A 20,739-nucleotide genomic window follows, 5' to 3' on the forward strand; every position below is an offset into this window, starting at 1 on the left:
ATATTTCAATAATAAGAATTCTATTAGTTGATTTTCGTAGTGTAAATAAATTATAAAAGCTACAGATTTTATTCTCAGTTTCAAGTTTGTCTACCCGCAACTTCTCAATTTTTTTTAATTAATTATAATTTATAATTATTGTAATCGCTTCAAAAAATGTAACAAGGAACACTTTTCGTATTTTATCACTATCAAGATAATAATTTACAATTATATTTTACACATATTTTTATTTTATGCACGTAGGTACGTTTAAAAGCACAGTCTATAAAAATAATTTCTTTTCCTTTTGAGAGGAAAATTCATACCGTAAATTTACACACACACACACACACACACAAGTTGCAAAGCAGTTAATTTCGACAACAATAAATTAAGTACTTATTGAATCTCACCTGGCCGCTCCTCTCAAAGCCGTCTCGTAAAATTTGTCATTATTTCATTATTTGAACATGTTCGTCGTAATTACCCCACTTCGGTGATATGCCACATCCTACACAAAACACAACAATCCAATGACAAACAGTTCGATAAACTTATACTTTGTTTTTTGAATTATACGTCGATATATGCACGGGAGGAGGCGGCGTGGACACGTGCGCTCGGCGCGAAGGTTCGGTTCGGACTGAGCGATGGGTGGCGCCAGGCTCTCGTGGACCGTGCGCGCGAAAACAGTAGATTTCATTTTCACTCCTGCGGGTTTGCAAAAATTTCGTTCTGCACACGTTTTTTGTAGCTAAATTGTTCTTTTAGTTCGCGCGTGTTTGCGTTCAGCGTATAATGCCTAATGGTACATGCGGGGGATATATTATCTTCTTTGGGCGAAAATTGCTTGAGCTTAGTTACTGCTTAACATAATAATGGTTGGCGTGATTTTCTATTCAGACGTACCTGATTACTGATATGGCTTGGTTTTGGCGGCAAAATTGAATGATAGGTATGTTTGATTGTGAGTTACTTTTTAAATAGGTATCAGCGAAATTTTGTTCATGTTTTCACAACTAATTCATTTTACATAATTTATGTGAAAGTTTTATTAAAATAAAATTGCGCTTCAAGTTAAATATGATCTAGTATGCATGTCACAGGACTGAGTTAGCTTTTCGAGGAATACTGTATATTTTTAGTGAAACTTTTTCTCAGTACTGGTTTGAATATCTGTTTTAAAATTATTAGATATCTCGTTGTAGGGACTTTATTACATTAGACTGAATTTACCAGATTTTCTCTTTCATATCTAAATTAGTTCTGAAGCTTTGCAAAGACAAAATTATATTTTCTGTATTCGAAGAAAAATAATATATTTGTTTTTGTAGTAGAAATTACCAGTACTGAAGAAAGATAGACATTATATTTAAAACAACATTAATATTTAAAAAAAAACTTAGCGCAGCCGGGGCAGATAACTAGTGTTGTCAAATCACAACAACACAATACAGGTAGTAAGTTGATATTTCGTTTTATAGCATTCAAATGCTTTATAAATATAATTTTTTTAAAGAATAAAAAAAAATACGATCACGACGCGGGATTCAACCACGCGTCTATAAATTTAAATTTATATATACCGGTGAGTAAATTTATAAGTATAAATTTGAAATTGTTTGTTAAAGCGCAAAGTAACAGTTACAGTTATATCACAGTTACAGTTATATCACAGTTACAGTTATTTCACAGTTAGAGTTATATCACAGTTCCAGTTATATCACAGTTACAGTTATAGGTTAGCAATTATTGCTTTTCAACTTTCTGCGATATTAGGCGATGGATTGAGTGGAAATAGGTTGGAATGTTCGTTAGCCGTTGAAAAGTTGAACATTCTTTGTTTATACAGCGTTCGTGGAGTATAGTGGGAATAAATTGATAACGGTTGGATGTTGATTACATTTTCAACCGACTTCAAAAGGAAGAAGTTTTCAATTCGACGGTATTTTTTTGACCTTACTTTCGACTGGGTGAACCGATTGTGATGATGTTTTTACGTGAAAACCCTTGGGTTGGTCTATTTAAATATTAAAAGTTCTGACCTTTTGAAAGCGGTTTATTTTTTTTAATTGCTTTAGATTTGGCAGATACCGAAGTCACATGTGGGATAAGAAATATTTTTCACACCCAAACGGGTGTCAAAAATATCTACAGTACTATCTATATACAGTGATCGATTTTCCTGAGGTAAGTATCACCCATTGTAAAATCGTACATTGACTAGGTACCTACTGAAAAATGTACGTTTATGTCATTGTCAATTTGTACAAGATCGATTCTTAATAATACAACTGTAAGGAACTTATGGACGTTAACTGAAAACGTTAACGTTAACTAAAAAATTAAAAATATACAAATTACTATTCGCCCACTAAAATGTTTAACTTTTGCACGCCTCATAAGCGAAGCGTTGAGGTGGGTACTACTGTCACTTCGCGCAAAACATCTGATTTTTCAAACTTAAAATGTCTTTATGTATCATACATTGCACTTGTAAGATAATACACACACACATATTAAGAAAAAACACTATTTTTAACATTCATGATATTTTTTATGTCATTTTTGTTATTTAAACTAGTTAAAAAAACAGTTTAAAAAAGTTCTGTCTTGGACGTCCGTGTGTCTGTATGTGCGGAGGATTTTCTTGTTAACACGATAGCGACCGAAATACTTTACTAATCGAGTCTTTTTTTTTCTCTTACGCTTGAGTATGCTCAGGAATAGAACCCTTTCATTTTTCAGGGTCTGATTCGATGTGGTTTAATTGTTATTAAATAAACAAAAATAATAATTAATAAATAATTATTAAAAAACATTATGAGGCGTGCACTTTTGGATTTTCCAAATTATCTTTCTCTACGCGGGGATATATTTTGTCAAAAACTTGAAAGCGTAGTTGAATGTTTTCCCAACGCTTGTTTACTAAAACGCAACCGTAATCACTCCACTAGACCAATTAGTTGATGGACCAAATAACAGGGTTTTTTATAACAGGCCAGAATGTAAGGCCAGTAGCAGAATAGTTGTTTCACGGTTTGATCCTATTTTTGTTGCGTTGCGATTTTTGGATTGTCCACGCTTTTTATTTCAGTATTTTAGTACAATGTAAGGTATTAGTCATATTAATTATTTATAAACTAGCTGCGCTCCGCGGTTTCACCCGCGATTCTCCGCTTCTGTTGGTCTAAGCGTGATGATATATAGCCTTCCTCGATAAATGGACTATCCAACACCGAAATAATTTTTCAAAGCGGACCAGTAGTTCTGGAGATTAGCACGTTCAAATAAAAAAACTCTTCAGCTTTATAATATTAAGTATAGATTAATTCTAACGCTATCATACAGGATTGAAATTAATGATAAAATAAATCTTCTAGACATAGACCTAATACGCGTTCATAATAAATCAAGTCTGATTTTATTAAACAAAAGTAAGTTAACACAATCATCTAAGGGCCGATTTTTCAATCCATGGTTAAAACTTATCCGCCCAATAAAGTATTGCACGATTATATTAAAATGTCACCCGTAAACTGTCAAATACGACCAAAGAATACATCTTCTTCTTCTTCTTCTTATATATAAAAATGAATCGCAAAATGTGTTGGTAAGCGCATAACTCGAGAACGGCTGAACCGATTTCGATAATTCTTTTTTTATTATATTCCTTAAAGTCCGAGGATGGTTTTTATGTAGAGAAAACGTAAATATGTTCCACGGGCGAAGCCGGGGCGGACCGCTAGTTTTTTATAAAAATGGTAGTCAAATGGTAGTTTAGCACGTTATTCAACGAATAAGTATTAACCATTGATTGAAAAATCAGCCCTAAATAGCTATAATAACTAATATTTACCCACTAGCTTGCCCGCGCGATTCCACCTGCGTGGTCAACTATGACACCCATTTCTCAGGTTTCAAACTACAGTAAATTTCATCCAAATCGGTTTATCGGTTTAAGTGTGACTGACATACAGACAGAGTTACTTTCACATTTTTAATTTATATTGGCTTAAACAATACAAATAATCAATTTACAAATATATAATCCCCAATTTAATATAAGTACAGACTAAGATGGGGACAATATCTTACGAGCTAAGGCAAATTAAATAATCAAACCGTGTCACCCTTTGACAAGAACCTTTAACAAGATATCTCCTGTAATTATTTGCCTACCCTCGTTTCAAATATTTACAAACTTAGCTATTTTATTTTGTTGACTGGTACTTAAAGGATCCTTAGCATTTTCTTATATTAAATTTAGCGAATAATGAAATTTATGAGATTTTGTCTCATCTCTATTATTTGTGAAACTAGTTATACAGTGTACTTGTTATTCGCCCCGGCTACCCTCGCGTACTTGTTTTTATGAGTAGATTCACATTTTTAACAATTTTTCAAGCGGAGACAAATCCAACGAGAAATGTAATATGCATATTATTTAAATAAATCCAAAGATAATATGTTATCTAAATCACCTGTGCATTTCGTATCTGAATACTTGATAGTTGTTTTAAAAAATATTGTATACTAGTTGTGCCCTCGTTTTATCCGCATTCCTCCACGCCTGTTGGTCTTAGCGTGATGATATATAGCCTATAACCATCCTCGATAAATGGGCTATCTCACATCGAAAGAATTTTTCAAATCAGACCAGTAGTTCCTGAGATTAGCGCGTTCAAACAAACAAACTCTTCAGCTTTATAATATTATATATAGTAATAGATTTTATTTAAGCGCTGAATAGAACTTGGCTCTATATAATAGTGGTTGTCCTATCTCTACAAAATGGTAGCGCTGTACAATACAAGATAGCTCTACCTGACTTTATGGCGCTTGTCAAAAGACACTGCTTACAGTGTTATTTGTTCGTAGCTCTGTTAGTTGCAAGGCGCTACTAAATTGTCTCTATTTATAAGAAAGTACCTATTTAGCTCTATATTTGGCGTGCCTTGGTAACGAAAATGGTATTTACTGTCTCTACTTAGTTGTAATTAGTATTTATTGTAAACCGCCTCTACCTAGTGGTTCGGATGTAAAAAACATGTGTGCGTGTACTAGTGTACACACGTAAGAAGTGAAACTTCTGACCTTATTTTTTCAAAAAATAATTCAATATATGCAACTCTACAGAAATACGTCGAATCACGCGTGGTAGGGATAAGAAAAAATGGCGCGTAACGGAAAAATATCACGCGTAACAAAAAATTGTTGCACTAAATTTTTTTCCAACCCCGATAAAGAAGTACTTCAATATTTTGTTTTATATTTATAAATACTACAGATACTGCTCTAAATCTCTATAAAGATATAAATACTTGTTTATAATGTGAAATCAACATAATATTGATTCAAAACAGCTGTCTATTTACCTATTACTTAGCTCTATGTTGACTTGCCGCAAGGCAAGTAATTTTAAGTTGACTCGACGTAACTACATAACCATAAGCTGAAAATCTATGTGAATAATAATAATTTGTTCAGAAAAAAATCGTGTTAGTTAAACGAATAGAACTGCTGAACAGAATTTAAAGATTTTTACTTTATATATTGCATTTGGCTCCGCTTGTATAAAATGTATAAAAAAGAGTGAGGCAAGATTCAAAGATACCAAAATCGTTGCTTTACTCTATGACGTGACGGTATTGCCATGACGCGACCTTGAAATTTTACTCTCAACGCGCCTAGAAGTTTCACTTAAAAACTTCAAAAATCTACCCAGATATGCCAGGGAGAGCAGTTAGGTAGCTATTTATTAATAGACTCTATTAGATTTAAGTCGTCTCTACTAAGCTCTATGTTTTGCCTCAAGGCATTGGCAACATTGACGATGTTTCGTGTAAGTTGTCTCTACAAATTCAATGTTCGGTGTGTTAAATCGGTGTAAGGTGTTAAATCTATGCTATTTATATTTATATTTTAATTATTAATTAATAATTTATTGTCTCTATCTTCGTATTATCATAGAGTATTGAAAGTCTAATTACATACAGTTTGTTGGAATACACTCATATTAGTATTTTATATTCTAGCCCTTTTACTAAACGATATAATAGAAGCATAATCAGAAATGTTTTAAATATATCAGTCTAAATAAATAACATAAATATCTAATATAATGATGTTATTTAAACACGAATCAGCAATTTTATTTCGTTTGAGTTCTATGACAGTTTAATTAAAAATATATAAAAATACTTTTCACATAATATAAAAAACATCAGAAAATAAAATAACGAATTTATAATGAGCGTGATAATTTCGCGCCAATATAATATTTCTCGGTAAAAATAATTTTCCGAGAAACATCGTTAAAAATCTAACTTATAAGTCAACAAACAGGGATTATACGCGAAACGCTTCTAGTGTGAAATTAATTTATAACTTTATACATTGTGTCGAAAATTTCATATCAAACTCTAATATTTATCCGAGCTTTAAAAGTAAATACATAGTATAAAGAGAACAAGTAAGTTATCTTCGAACAAAGGTACATCGCGCCGTTTGTATGTACGCGGAGCGCTTGGCCACGCCCCCCGTTCATATACGTCGCAAGCTTGACGCACGCACACAACGCCATTCGGTTCCTTCTCATGGACCGGTCTCGTGAGGGACGCGCCATTGATGTGAGCGGTCGGTGTTTGTTTATACAATTAAGGGCCGATTTTTCAATCCTTGGTTAAAAATTATCCATCCAATAAAGTATTACAGGAACATATTAAAATGTCATCTGTAAACTGTCAAATACGGGCAAGTGGAATACATTTTTGTAATGGTAGTTTAATACGTTATTCGACGAATAAGTTTTAACCAAGGATTAAAAAATCGGTCCTAATTAAAATATCATTGTGACAAATGACAACCCTGTGTCTCGCGAGTTTAGGTACCGTGCGCTCCTATACGCTGGGAGTCGGCTTGTCTATTTATACTGTGGTAAATATGAGTACTTAAAGCGAGTATGTATATAATTAACTAATGAAGAAACTTCTATGAAACGTTTGCGAATAAAATGTATGTATTTCGTGAAGTTTGTTTATAGAGTTGTTTTAGAATATTGTTCAAGCTTAATCACAAACATGTACATATTTATTTACGTACAAGTTATTACGAATGTAACAAACAATAAATGTTGTTTTATTGCGAAAATGTGAATATTGTAGTAACAAAATTTCTTATTTAGGTAAACTAAGGTATACATAGGTGTGTAGTAAGTAACTATCTGATTAAACACATAGTTATCAGTAGGTACATAGTTTCTAAACACTCAATATTGATTCGTATTACAGAAATTATTTTGTGACTAGATTTTCACTCGCGGCTTCGCCCGCGTTTTCAAAGAATAACCCGAACCTACATACCAAATTTCATTGTAATCGGTTCAGTAGTATTTGCGTGATAGAGTGACAAACATCCATCCTCACAAACCTTCGCATTTATAATATTAGTAGGATAAACGCTTAATTGTAATAAAAAAATCTGTAATATGCCCGTTAAAAACTCAAAAAAGAAATAAAAAATAATGCATGAAACGTCCAAGAAAATTTGTTAAAAATTTAAAAGGAAACGGTTCAACAATTCTAAGATTAATGTGTTACATCGAGCCTCCATAAGCAAAGCCGTGTGAAATTGTACATTTCCAAAGCGTAATCCAGATTAAACTTCGTAAAAATAAATGGTTCGAATAAAAAAATAAAAGCAATTTCACCGGGCTCTTGTTTCCTACTCATATTATTTGATGTTCCTTAACGGCTCTCCATTTTGTTATTAAGCCATTTTTTTAAAGAAATTGCTGGATTGTGAGCAGATCTTTGTTGAATGGACTGAAGTGGTAGTTTAGCATGAGGTCTGGGAATGCTAACGTTTTAGTTAACTTGAGTAAAGTGAATTACTTTTGTTATGTTCTTGAATTTATTGAAAATTATTTTATATTATGCAAACTGGAGGTTATCACGGTTAAACAATAACAATGATTACGTTCGAAATTTGGAATGAAAATATATTTTATATCAAACTAAGGCTATTTTGTCCGTAGTTGTATACAGGGTGTCTCACCGTCGGTATTCTATAAGCTCAATGGAGGTTATAGTTTTGCATACGCTGAGTACGTAAAAAATACTTATACAGATGCATTTTTTTTTCAAATAGATGAATTATATAAACAAACTTTTTTGTTAATGGTTATTAATAATGGTTAATAACAATAAATTATTATTATTATTAACAAAAAACAATTTGTTTTACATTACTTATATTATATTTATACTGTTTATTCGTATTTATTTAGGTACTCGGATCGTAACTTCGGTGTGCCGAATTTGGGTGTCTTGAGTATCGTTAGAATTGTTTCATTTGAAATGGAAGTTTGGCATTTGTCGTCGAGCAGTTGTGGCTTTGGTTTTTGAATAATTTTGAATATTTTTAGAAAGTTGTAGCTTTGTAAGCCATTGAAAGAAGAAAAACAAAGTCGAGGATGATGTAAAGTTTAACTGTATTTAGGTTACATTTATATTTGAAGCAGCAAAGTATTTTAAATCTATTAATAATATTCTGTAAACTAGCTTCCGCCCGCGACTCCGTCCGCGATGATGTCGGTCTTCGCGTGGATGGTTTATTAACGAAGGTAGGTACGTAGGTACTTACATAAAAATAATATTTACTTTAAGTAATGCTAACCAGTTTTAATTATTTTTATCGATAATGTATGATATCCTCATTTTTATTTTTATTAAAGTTTCAACTGAAAATTTTCACATTAAGTAAATTTATGAAAAACTTTCTTAAATTTATTTAGATAAGGTTTAAAGAAAACTTAAAATTGTTAGCATATTTGTGAGAATTTTAAATGAACTAGACAATAGAATTTTTAATATTAATAAGATACAAGTCTTTAAATATTTAAAGGAAAACTTAGGGCGTTGTACAGAATACAGTTATTTTATATTAATAAACGATTACTAATAAATAATAATAACTATAGAGCAGGTAGTCCTGATATTGTCCAGGTTGAAACACCGAATTATAAAAGTAAGTAATTCTAATATTTTAATTTTTTTATTTTTGTGTCAGAATTTCTTTCAAAACATCTAGAATTGTTGTACTTCAATTTATTTAAACTTTAAAGTTTAAACAAGCATTCGATTTACACCAAAATTATTACATTTTCAGCACAGATAATATAAATACTATACTACTATTTTGCAGTAAATAATAAACTAAACAATAGACATAAATACATACAAAATGCAAACATTAGTGTCCAACAGGAACTAATTTAGTGATTACACATATTTGGTACGTACATCTAAATGAACATTAGGTATATTATAACACGGTCCATGAATTCGTGTTTAACAATTAAAATCTAAAACCTTTGTTCATTGTCCAGTGTAATAGCGACCTCCCGGGAACAGATATCATTTACATATCACATATTTTTGACTAGCTTCTTTATGTGACTTCGTTCGCGTGAACTTTCTCTCCCCTTCTACATCATAAATGATGTAGAAGGGGAGGTTCTCTAATCAACGAGCATTTTTATTGAATAGGATGACTTTTTAACAAATAGCATACCTATGTATTATGTATGCCTTTTTTTATTTCATTGTCATCTTTGGAGGGACAAAAACAAAAATCTTTCTAAGGGCGGCCGTACACGGACTGCTCGAGCAGTTAACGGCTGTGCGACGTACACGGACTGCTCGAGCGGTCGGTTGGTGTACGGCAGTGAATGAATGTCTATAGTTCACCGCGCGGTCGAGGCTTCAAGCCGTCCGCGTCGGTCTTATACTTAAATTTACGTTGAACGAAACATTATTACAGGTTCAAATTCGATTTTTTAAGGTTGTGAGTTGACAAGTCGATCTCTAAGTCAGTTTTTGTTTTTGAAATATTTCGTCTTTATAAAATTTTTGTAAAGGTTCGAATTAGGGATTGGGCTTAATGGTCCGGCTCCGGTTTTTCCACTTTTCCTTATATTTTTTATCGGGTGTGACGCCTTGACATTTTAATTATTGAATTTTCTTAAGCTTGATTTTACATAGCTTGCAATATTATTTTACACAATATTTCGAGTCGTAGTTACAGTCACTTTTGTATAATTTTAGTAGACATTTATCATTATCGTTAATTTCCTCAATTTTGGTGCAGTGCAAAGTCAGTGATACATACAAACAAACATACAATCTGCATAATTATTAACTGTAGCTACAGCTACGGTTAATAATCTTAATATATATAAATCTCGTGTCACAATGTTTGTCCTCAATGGACTCCTAAACCACTTAACCGATTATAATAAAATTCGCACACCATTTACAGTTCGATCCAACTTGAGAGATAGGATAGTTTAAACATATAGGTACCACGGGCGAAGCCGGGGCGGACCGCTAGTTATAATGTATAATCTGCCTACCTTCATGTACGTTTGACATTGTAAACTTTCTGCCGCAACTCTTATTCGGTAATTTCATTTGTACAAGTTAATTCGCGGTTCCATATGGATGTATCTTATCATACATTAGCATTTAGCATGATACATCCAAGTAAATATACGTTCCTCTTAATCTCACAGACAGTGTAATTTACATCGAACACGGCTTTGAATAGCGATTAATTCTAAGTGCTTAACCTCAATACGGAATTACCGCTTCTCGGTAAAGGGCAAATCAAAGGCGTATTTATTGTGTTTTATACGACAGTTTGTGTTGTTTTCTTTTAGCTGGAGGGATATTGGATTTATGGACAATATGATGAATTCATAGGTGAGGTAAAAGTGAAATAACTTGTATATTGTTAAGTGTATGAGTTAATAGATTAATTACTAACTGTTCCGGTAAAGGTCATTCTGTCATTCGATTATCACTTAGGATTATGGAAAATAGATAATTTGATTCTCTGACCTACCGATATGCATACAAAATCTCATGAGAATCGGTCAAGCCGTTTCGGAAGAGTTTAACTTCAAACACCGCGACACGAAAAAAATCTTATAATATTATAAGTTATAACCGCGATACGTAAGGCCTAGAACTGTAAAAAAAAGTATTTTATTTTATATAATTTGTAAACACCAGTTCTAGAATAGTTTTTCCTTTATCTCAACTGTACTAATGCAACAACTTAAGACTATTATAGTTTAAACTGCGACAACGAAAACTCATTTAACTTACCGTAGTGTGGAAAAGTTATTTTATATAAAGCTATGTGTACGTAATCGCTAACATTTATTTAATTTTGTATTTTCTCGTGTTTCATTTTGTTGTTTTAATAATGTTAGCTGAAAGATTTAGGCTTTTTTTTATTTAGGATTTGTTAGAGCTTCACTTGATTTTAAAATCTTATGCGTCTATCTGTTTATAAATATCTACATGGTATTCATATCAACGCTGCTCGAAGAAATCGGTATTTACCTGAACCAAAACATTCATGTCAGGTTGTTGAGGTAGGTAGTATCTATACTAATATTATAAAGCTGAAGAGTTTGTTTGTTTGAACGCGCTAATCTCACGAACTACTGATCCGATTTGAAAAATTGTTTCAGTGTTAGATAGCCCATTTATCGAGGAAGGCTATAGGCTATATACTGATTACGATAACACCAACAGGAGCGGAGTACTGCGGGTAAAACCGGAGGTCACAGCTAGTCTATTCATAAGTATGAGCAGTCTTATAGCAACATAGAGATTATAAAATATAATCCCGTTTTTATTGCATGTTCACGAAATCAGAATTAGTTAATGTGCTCATAGATTGAAAGAAAGAAAGAAAGAAACCATTTATTCCAACACACACAACACACATATAAAATAGCATTGTAAATTTTAAATAATATGTAATAGAAAACATAAATATATGTGTGGTTGCATGCGCTAAAAAAGGAAGCAACTCAGGATACCTGAGGCATAATACCTCAGCACTGTTTTTCAGTGACCCCTTATGCCATCCAGAATGTCAGCTGCTTTCTTTTACGGTTTTTATTCTTTTACGGTAACTGTGTTATAGAGTATCCATACTCTGCCCTAATTTAATCAATAGGATGTACTTAAACACATTCTTCCCTGTCACCTAACAAAAAAATAAAATCAATGTGTAACATTAAACTTAATTCAACCAAGTCGACCCGTTTCACATGTTTTCCTCATTTTTAACCAAGGCACACGGCACAATCCCCAAACAATGAAGGAAACTCGACTAGATAATCGCGTCCATTCTACGAATTTAAACAATTGACTCCACAAAGCTCCGACAGTAATTATATCTGGTTATTGCTGGCTGGTTGTATTGTTACTGTGAATTCACAATGGGACTTGTACGGGCGACGTAAATGTGTTTTGTGATCTAAGTGTGCAGGTGACAGCGGATTTTAAGCTGTTGCATAGCTTCTATCGCGGGCATTGAGCGCGGGGACCGAATCGAGAAATTCCGCAACGAAAAAACCTCACGCTCCCCACTCCGACGGCACACGGCTTGAAGGCATGCTATGCGATAGTTTTACCGCGGCAGTCCCCAAGTGCCACACGTCTTTTTATCTTTGTTAGAAGTAGATATCATGCCATAAGCATGCCCTCGATCAGAGAAGTCGTGAGGAAACTTAGTTGTGAAAATGCATGCCTTTATTATGTACGTTGTAAAAACTAAAGCTTTTTCGACACGTGAACTTGATATGTGAAAAAAAATTGGTTGTCTGTAAAGTCGGTTTACTGGCGATAGTTGAACGTGACAACGTCCGATTGTGCTTCTTTGTCGCTCGTTCCGCGCTCTCGCTTGCACTTCAAGCCTTTACATGGAACGCCTCAGAGCGAGGTAACACCGCATGAGTCATGTTTTTTCGTGCGTGCAGCCGGCTCTATCGAATTATAAGACGTTGTCACGTCAAAAACAGCAACTGACTGAATCAACTTGAAACCTTAACTAAAACAAAATACAAATAAACGATTCGTTAAAACACTATTGAATAGTGTTCATAATCCTGTTTATATGCTTTTCCTCAAAATAAAATATCATCGTCATATTATTATGATTAACAATTTGGAATCATGATTTTTCGTTTTAGACTGTAGTAAGGAAATATACATAATAGGTATGTATTTATTACGGTTAAGGGTTTCTGTAGAAGCTATGCTATAATTCTATAAAAATCGCAAAATTCATTGCCATAGACCACAGAATAATTGCATGGCATGCACGATTAGGACATATTCAAAACGGCCAACAATTCAGCTAGTAAATTGAATTTTTACAACGCTATTCGAGGGTTATACAATTTTTATTTTTACATTAATGTAATATGTATTCTCTTTGGTGAAGAAAATTAAAAAATAATGTACCTGCAAGAACAATGTGCGTCTTTTTTATTTGAGAAATTAGAAATGATCTTGGAGAATCAATGTTTTTTTCCTAAGTTTCAAATAATACGAAAGAAGCAGAGATGTTAGTGGTTGAAAAACTAAAAAAAGTAATTAAATTCATTATTGGTTTTAGAATTGATATTTCTACATTATTCAATAAAAAAGTAGACGAATAATTTATTTAAATTAACATCAACATCTTTTAATTCAGAACTTATCCAACCGTAATTTACTGTTAATATTTTCGAGGAAAATGTTAAAACAAAATGGCGACTGACAGATAAATTGGTGACGTTTATTAAGGTTGATGTTCCGACCGTCCCTCCATACATTTTTGATTACCTCTAAACACTTAACACAGACACTATTTCTTTAAAACTAATCATTTTATCACTTCTCTATAATGAAATGTGTGCGCGTTCGACCTTTTTAATCAATAATTTACAATATTTACTTAGAAAAACAACAGTAAAATACCGGAAAAATTTGACACTTCTACAGTAGTGTGCGTGACTTTTGCCAAGCGAAACACGACATAAAGCACGACATCTAGCGCATAGACTATATACTTATTACAGATCTAGCGCGTCAATGTCTAAACGAAAGGCGATGTTTAGACATTGACGCGCTAGATGTCGTGCATTCGCGTTCGTTATCTTATGCATAATGAGCATAATTCTAATAAATCAAAGTTCTGTGTAAAAATTGAGTAATTTCATTTCCAATCGTTCAAAGAAAATAACAATAAAATAAAATAAAACTAATGACCTTAGAAACTATGTTTTTTTTTATTTATTACTCATTATTGTTCGTCCGTCGTAGGTCTGTAAACTGTATTGTACACTGAAGGTAAATGGTACTGTAGGTACTTTAGTTCGGCGTCGTCGCTCGTCGGCTTGATATAAAATTACATTCTTGATTTCATTGACACGCGCTATGATTTGCGCGCGGAATTTCTTGTGTTGTGAATTTATTTTTGTATGCTATGCATTTTAATTGATTCAAATTGCAATGTTTCTCTAGTATGCATTTGAGACTATATTGTAAATTGTAATAATTGATCGTGGGTATAGTAATTAATTATTCTAATAACGCAATTAGTAATATATGTATTTTCGGTGGGATTCAAAACAAAAAATTGGCCCGTGATTTTTATGAAATTTCACCACATTGCAAATCACATCAATCATAGTTCATACACATGTATGACGAATCACGAAAGTGATTAGTATTGTGGCTAACATTGACTCATCAGTTCATCACTGAAACCAGTGACAAATCAGTACCTATATCATATTGTGTTTGAATATTTTTAAACAATGATATAAGTATACAATTATTATAAATCGGTAAACTATCAAAGTAATCACAAACTTGCAAACATTGGTAAAATGTCCAGTAGTTTATGAGCCTATTCATTACAATCAAACAAACAAACAAAGTTTTCCTCTTTATAATATTAGTGTAGACAAACACTATGAATACGATCACGAATGCAAATTCGGGGATTTTCTAATTATTGCTAAATAATAATTGAATTCGTTTTGAAATACTCTATAATTTTTAGTGTATAAATAGACATTTATAATGTGGTGCTCATTTTTTTTGTACTGCTAACGCTATTGTAGGTACCTATTTTCGTTGTTTTATTTCAAGTGAACACGGCCATACAATTTTGTCACGAGCCGCCTATGATTGTAGGTACTTTTGTTAGGCTCCTTCGTCGTCCGCGTCGCGTCGGCTCGAAAGTTCTTGATTTCATTGTCACGCGCTATGATTTGCGCGCGGATTTTCTTGTGTTGTGAATTTATTTTTGTATTATTATTATTTTTTATTTTTTTTTTTATTTTATTGATTCAAATAAAATATTTCACTAGTATGCATTTGAGACTATATTGTATTATGTATAATTTATCGTAGGTATAGTTATTCTTATAACGCAGTTATATTTTCGGTGGGACAATTTGACCCGTGATTTTTCTGAAATATCACCACGTTGCAAATCACATCAATCATACACACGTATGACGAAAGTATAGTGGCTATAATTGACTCATCAGTTCATCACTGAAACCAGTGATAAATCAGTACATATATCATATTTTATTGTGTTTGAATATTTTTTAAACAACGATATATACAATATTATTATAAATCGGTAAACTACCAAAGTACTTCCGAATTTTCAGACAGACAAACAAGTAGTTTGAACACGCAGTTTTCTTATACTAGTAGCAAAAATCAAAACCATAATATTATGTTTCCCTACTATATTTTACTAAAAGTCGAGTGCGTCGAAATCGTAAATAATAATATGTTTTTCACCTTCCTGGTTATTTTCCCATAGTAAATAGTGTTTTAGGTTTGTTGTTGTAGGTAGGAATAATAATAATTATTCTTATATGTTGGTTATGAAATGTATATTGAAATAATTTACTTTTACAAATCATTAGTGATATAAGTTTTGAGTGAAAATGCTTGGATCAGCATAATATTATATGGTACTTCAAATACATGTTTTGATAAAAAAAACAATAGTGTAATAAAATAAAACTGCGTTTTATTGTAATCAATGTTGACAATTTTAAATTCCAAAATTATTGATCAATAAAATAGTTTACACCAACAAATATAACTTTTATTTTTATAACAATCGTTCATAATATAAACCGTAGCAGGTGGCGTTTTGAAGTTCTGTCTACTCATACAGAAAAATGGAAAGCTTGTTTTTTTTGTAAACAATTTATTACTCATGTTGTTTGGCAACTCGAAGCGTGGTCGTCCGTCGTAGGTACTTTTGTTCGGCGTCGCGTCGTCGTCCGCGTCGGCTTGATATAAAACATTCTTGATTTCATTGACACGCGCTATGATTTGCGCGCGGAATTTCTTGTGTTGTGAATTTATTTTTGTATGCTATGCATTTTAATTGAATCAAATTGCAATATTTCTCTAGTATGCATTTGAGACTATATTGTAATAATTGATCGTGGGTAGGTATAGTAATTAATTATTCTAATAACGCAATTATATTTTCGGTGGGATTCAAAACAAAAAATTGGCCCGTGATTTTTATGAAATTTCACCACATTGCAAATTATATATTATACAATTACAATTACAATTATTATAAATCGGTAAACTATCAAAGTAATTACAAACTTGCAAAATATGCTTTTCCGAAATTCCAGACAGACACACAATTTTATTAGTTTGTTTTAGCAAAGTAGGTACCTATACCTATACGCTTACGTCGCGCGTCGCGTCGTCGAAAACGGTGCGCCCAGAAACAAACATACCTAATTCAGTTACAATCCTTTTTTTGTTCCGTAATTTATTGTATTTATTCTAATACGATTTTTTTTATTCGTCGGCCAGTTCTACTAGGTATAAAAAGATAAAATTGAAATATAATTATTGTAGCGACAGCCATATTATGTTACTATGTTTTCGTAAATATGTTTTTCACCTTCCTGGTTATTTTCACATAATCTTATCTTATATATAAAAATGAATCGCAAAATGTGTTGGTAAGCGCATAACTCGAGAACGGCTGAACCGATTTCGATCATTCTTTTTTTATTATATTCCTTGAAGTACGAGGATGGTTTTTATGTAGAGAAAACGTAAATATTATGTACCACGGGCGAAGCCGGGGCGGACCGCTAGTATATCTTATATATAAAAATGAATCGCAAAATGTGTTGGTAAGCGCATAACTCGAGAACGGCTGAACCGATTTCGATAATTCTTTTTTTATTATATTCCTTGAAGTACGAGGATGGTTTTTATGTAGAGAAAACGTAAACATGTACCACGGGCGAAGCCGGGGCGGACCGCTAGTCTTATATATAAAAATGAATCGCAAAATGTGTTGATAAGCGCATAACTCGAGAACGGCTGAACCGATTTCGATAATTCTTTTTTTATTATATCCCTTGAAGTACGAGGATGGTTCTTATAGCTAGAGAGCTAGTTAGTTTAGTTTTAGTGCAGTGGCAGTGTAAATGTTGTTGTTGAGGTTATGTAAATTTAACACTTTAGTTAACTACCAAGATATAAAGAAATGAGGATAGGACACAATAACTATTGGTTGAGGTATTTATAAACTCATAATATACTTTTAAAAAAATCACGTTTTAATAAATTTCTAGAATTAAATTAGAACAGCTGATTCAAAATAGCCTAAAAAATCTTAATAATAATAATTACGCTTCACAGCAAGAAGAAATGTACCATATGTACCCGCACAAAGTCGATATTGTGTTGCCTACCGTTCGACTCAATGGCTAGGGTTGTAACTACCTTTAATAATTATTACCAAACTAATAAACCGAGTGATGCGAAATAACCATAATTCTTTTAGAGTTTGATAAAATGATCAGGCAGGTATTTTCTTTAATCCTCTGAATTCTCGGTTACTAAATTGTATCGTTGAAATTATTCTTAATCGCGTAAATTTAATAAATAATCATATGGAAAACACTTTTCATTTGTTTTTTTACTTTCACGCCCAACTACTATACAATAATTACGTTGTTTCGGTATTTTGACGAGAAAACGCAGGAAACATCCGTTGTATCATTTTAGATAGATTGTATATTTTGTATCTGTAGAATTGAAATCAAAGCTATGTATATGTTGTCTCCATTCTTTTCTTATCGGATTGTTGATCCCAATGCGAATGCGTCACTTAAATTTTATAAAAGACAATTAAGAACATCAAAAATAAAGTGATACGTAAATATTTCACAGTGCAATATATTATGTAATTAATAATAATTATATATTTATGAAAAAATAATTACATCAGATTTAATAATAGCAATTGTTTTGAATGTACATAATATGAATAAATGATTACATCATAATAGTAATAATCACAATTGTTTTATTTCCCATTTGTTGCAACCCTAGCATATTTTCATGTAGCAGCAGAAGTACCTACACTGGCGGCGCGGCGGCATCGTGCGACATCAAAGGCATTGCCTTACTAGGTAAGTTTATAATGACTCATTTCTTTTATTATATAATTTACGTTTTACTTTTACAGAATCCGATTCAATGGATTATGAAGACGAGTCACACAACGCCATACGATAGTGATGATGAATGAACATTTCAATAAATGCATGCGTGTTTTTTTATGTTGTTTTGTAATTGTTAATTGTTTCTTAAATAAAGAAATAAACTAAATATTTAAATGATGATTTGTTATTTGCAACACAACTTTATATTTGAGATTCTTTACAAATGTATATTTAGTTTTGTATCATCAAATTTATAAATTTTATTCCATAGTTTTCAAAATTAAATGTAAATGACCATAAAAACATTAATAAAGTAAATCATTGATGTAAGGTCAGGGAACGTAATACATATATACATCTGACCATGTAGAAGCTAAGTCTTGTTGACTGCTGAAGTCTGTAAAGTTTTGTTGTCTGCTGAAGTCTGTACGCAATGAAAATGTCTGCCGTTTCGAAAATAAGTTTTTAAGACCCTAATAAATAAAATATATGAATGGCAGATCTGGTCAAATACTTTCAAAATTGTATTTTTTTCAGCACTTTCATAAGTGTCTGCCAGAATGTTATCCGCGTGATAATGGTCTGCCATTGTTATTTTCCGATAGTAATAATAATCTATTTTCAAATATCAAAATGGCAGACGTGGTCAAATGGTTTCAAAGTTCGCCAAAAATTTCCACCTGTCTTACCTAAGCGCGCGCCCCGTCCACCACTCTGGGCTTAGTGACTCCTCATCTCATGTATAGTAGGTATAGGGGAATCAACACACAAAAATCCAGGTCTGGTCAAATACATACAGGTAGCTTTGCGCTAGCTCTCTAGCTATTACTTCTTATGGAGAGAAAACGTAAACATGTACCACGGGCGAAGCCGGGGCGGACCGCTAGTAAATAATAAAATAATAAATAGTGTATTAGATTTGTTATTGTATCTTGTATACCTACGAATAATTATTCTTACGTCTTGTTGGGAAATGTTCAAATACCTACCTATTGAAATAATTTACTGTTACAAATCATTAGTGTTATTAGTTTTGAGTGAATAGGCATGGATCAGAAATTCAGAATATAATATGCTACTAACTACTCAAATACATACATGTTTACACAACAAACACCACTGACCTCTATAACTATAAGTTATAGAGGTCAGTGACCGTCAGTGACAAACACTATGGATACCTACGCTCGCGAATGCAAATTCGGTGATTTACTAATTATTGATACCTAGTCATTGAATTCGTTTTGAAATAGCCTGTACTTTGTAATTTTTAGTGTTATAGACATTTATAAAATGTGGTGCTCATTTTTTTGTAATAAATCATCCCGAACGCTATTGTATTTTCGTTGTTTTATTTCAAGTGAACACCTATACAATTTTGTCACGAGCCGCCTCTGGCCTCTGGGTGAAATAAACAAGTCAAATGATTTTTGTTCTAATTGTATTTTGGTAGTAGTTTGTTTAGAATTTACATTACCATTGTTTAATTTTTATTTTGTATTTGCAGTAAAATAAAAAGATGAAAAACTTCATTAGGTATATTGTACGACACCTCACTCTGAATCGCGCTAGCGAAATTTTTTCGTTACAGAGCACATATACAACTTTCGGACAATCTTCATTGAGGCCGGCCGGCAAATCGAGTATGTCGAGAAACTTCACTTATTCGATGGAGGTATTCTACCTTCCTTCCTCCACAGTTGTGGGACCCCGACGTGCATTGAACACGCAGCTTTCTGATACTAGTAGCTAAAATCAAAACCACAGATATGTCTGTGATCAAAACCATAATAATATTTTTACCTATTATTTTACTAAAAGTCGAGTGCATCGAAATCGTAAATATGTTTTTCACCTTCCTGGTTTTTTTTCCATAGTAAATAGTGTTTTTGATTTGTTGTTGTATGAATAATTATTCTTACTTGTTGGTTATGAAATGTATTTTGAAATAATTTACTTTTACAAATCATTAGTGATATTAGTTTTGAGTGAAAATGCTTGGATCAGCATAATATCATATTTGCTACTTCAAATACATGTTTTGATAAAAAAAAAACAATAGTGTAATGTAGGTAATAAAATAAAACTGCGTTTTATTGTAGGTAATCAATTTTGACATTATTTATTTCCCAAAATTACAATAAAATAGTTTACGCCAACAAATATAACTTTTATTTTTATAACAATCCTACTTCCTACTAATGCGAAAGTTCATACATGTTTCAAAAGAAAAACTTTTACTTTTACTATTATTTCAATTTATCCGGTTTAATTAAGACTTAATATTGATACATATGATCATTATAAATACAAATAGGAATTAACAATATAACGAATACGTGGCACAACTAAAATTTTACCGATACCACCCGTGGTCA

The 20,739-nt window shown here is 32.3% G+C and overlaps 1 protein-coding gene and 1 long non-coding RNA gene across 2 annotated transcripts in view; both read right to left on the reverse strand.

The window, feature by feature from the left end:
- The window catches only part of LOC149483207 (5-hydroxytryptamine receptor), a 66,113-nt gene extending 65,499 nt beyond the window's left edge, over positions 1–614 (reverse strand). Inside the window, exon 1 of the mRNA XM_089702164.1 lies at positions 396–614. The gene's annotated coding sequence lies outside the window, so the exon portion shown is untranslated. The remainder of the gene's footprint in view (positions 1–395) is intronic.
- Positions 615–12,374: 11,760 nt separating this feature from the next.
- Positions 12,375–20,739, reverse strand: part of LOC149483208 (uncharacterized) — a 138,561-nt gene continuing 130,196 nt past the window's right edge. Inside the window, exon 3 of the long non-coding RNA XR_016316475.1 lies at positions 12,375–12,423. This is a non-coding gene — a long non-coding RNA (uncharacterized LOC149483208). The remainder of the gene's footprint in view (positions 12,424–20,739) is intronic.

Source organism: Colias philodice, chromosome 13, assembly GCF_061535455.1.
Source record: "Colias philodice isolate Cphi_HAF_F1 chromosome 13, ilColPhil1 Martin Lab GWU primary, whole genome shotgun sequence".
Taxonomy (NCBI): domain Eukaryota; kingdom Metazoa; phylum Arthropoda; class Insecta; order Lepidoptera; family Pieridae; genus Colias; species Colias philodice.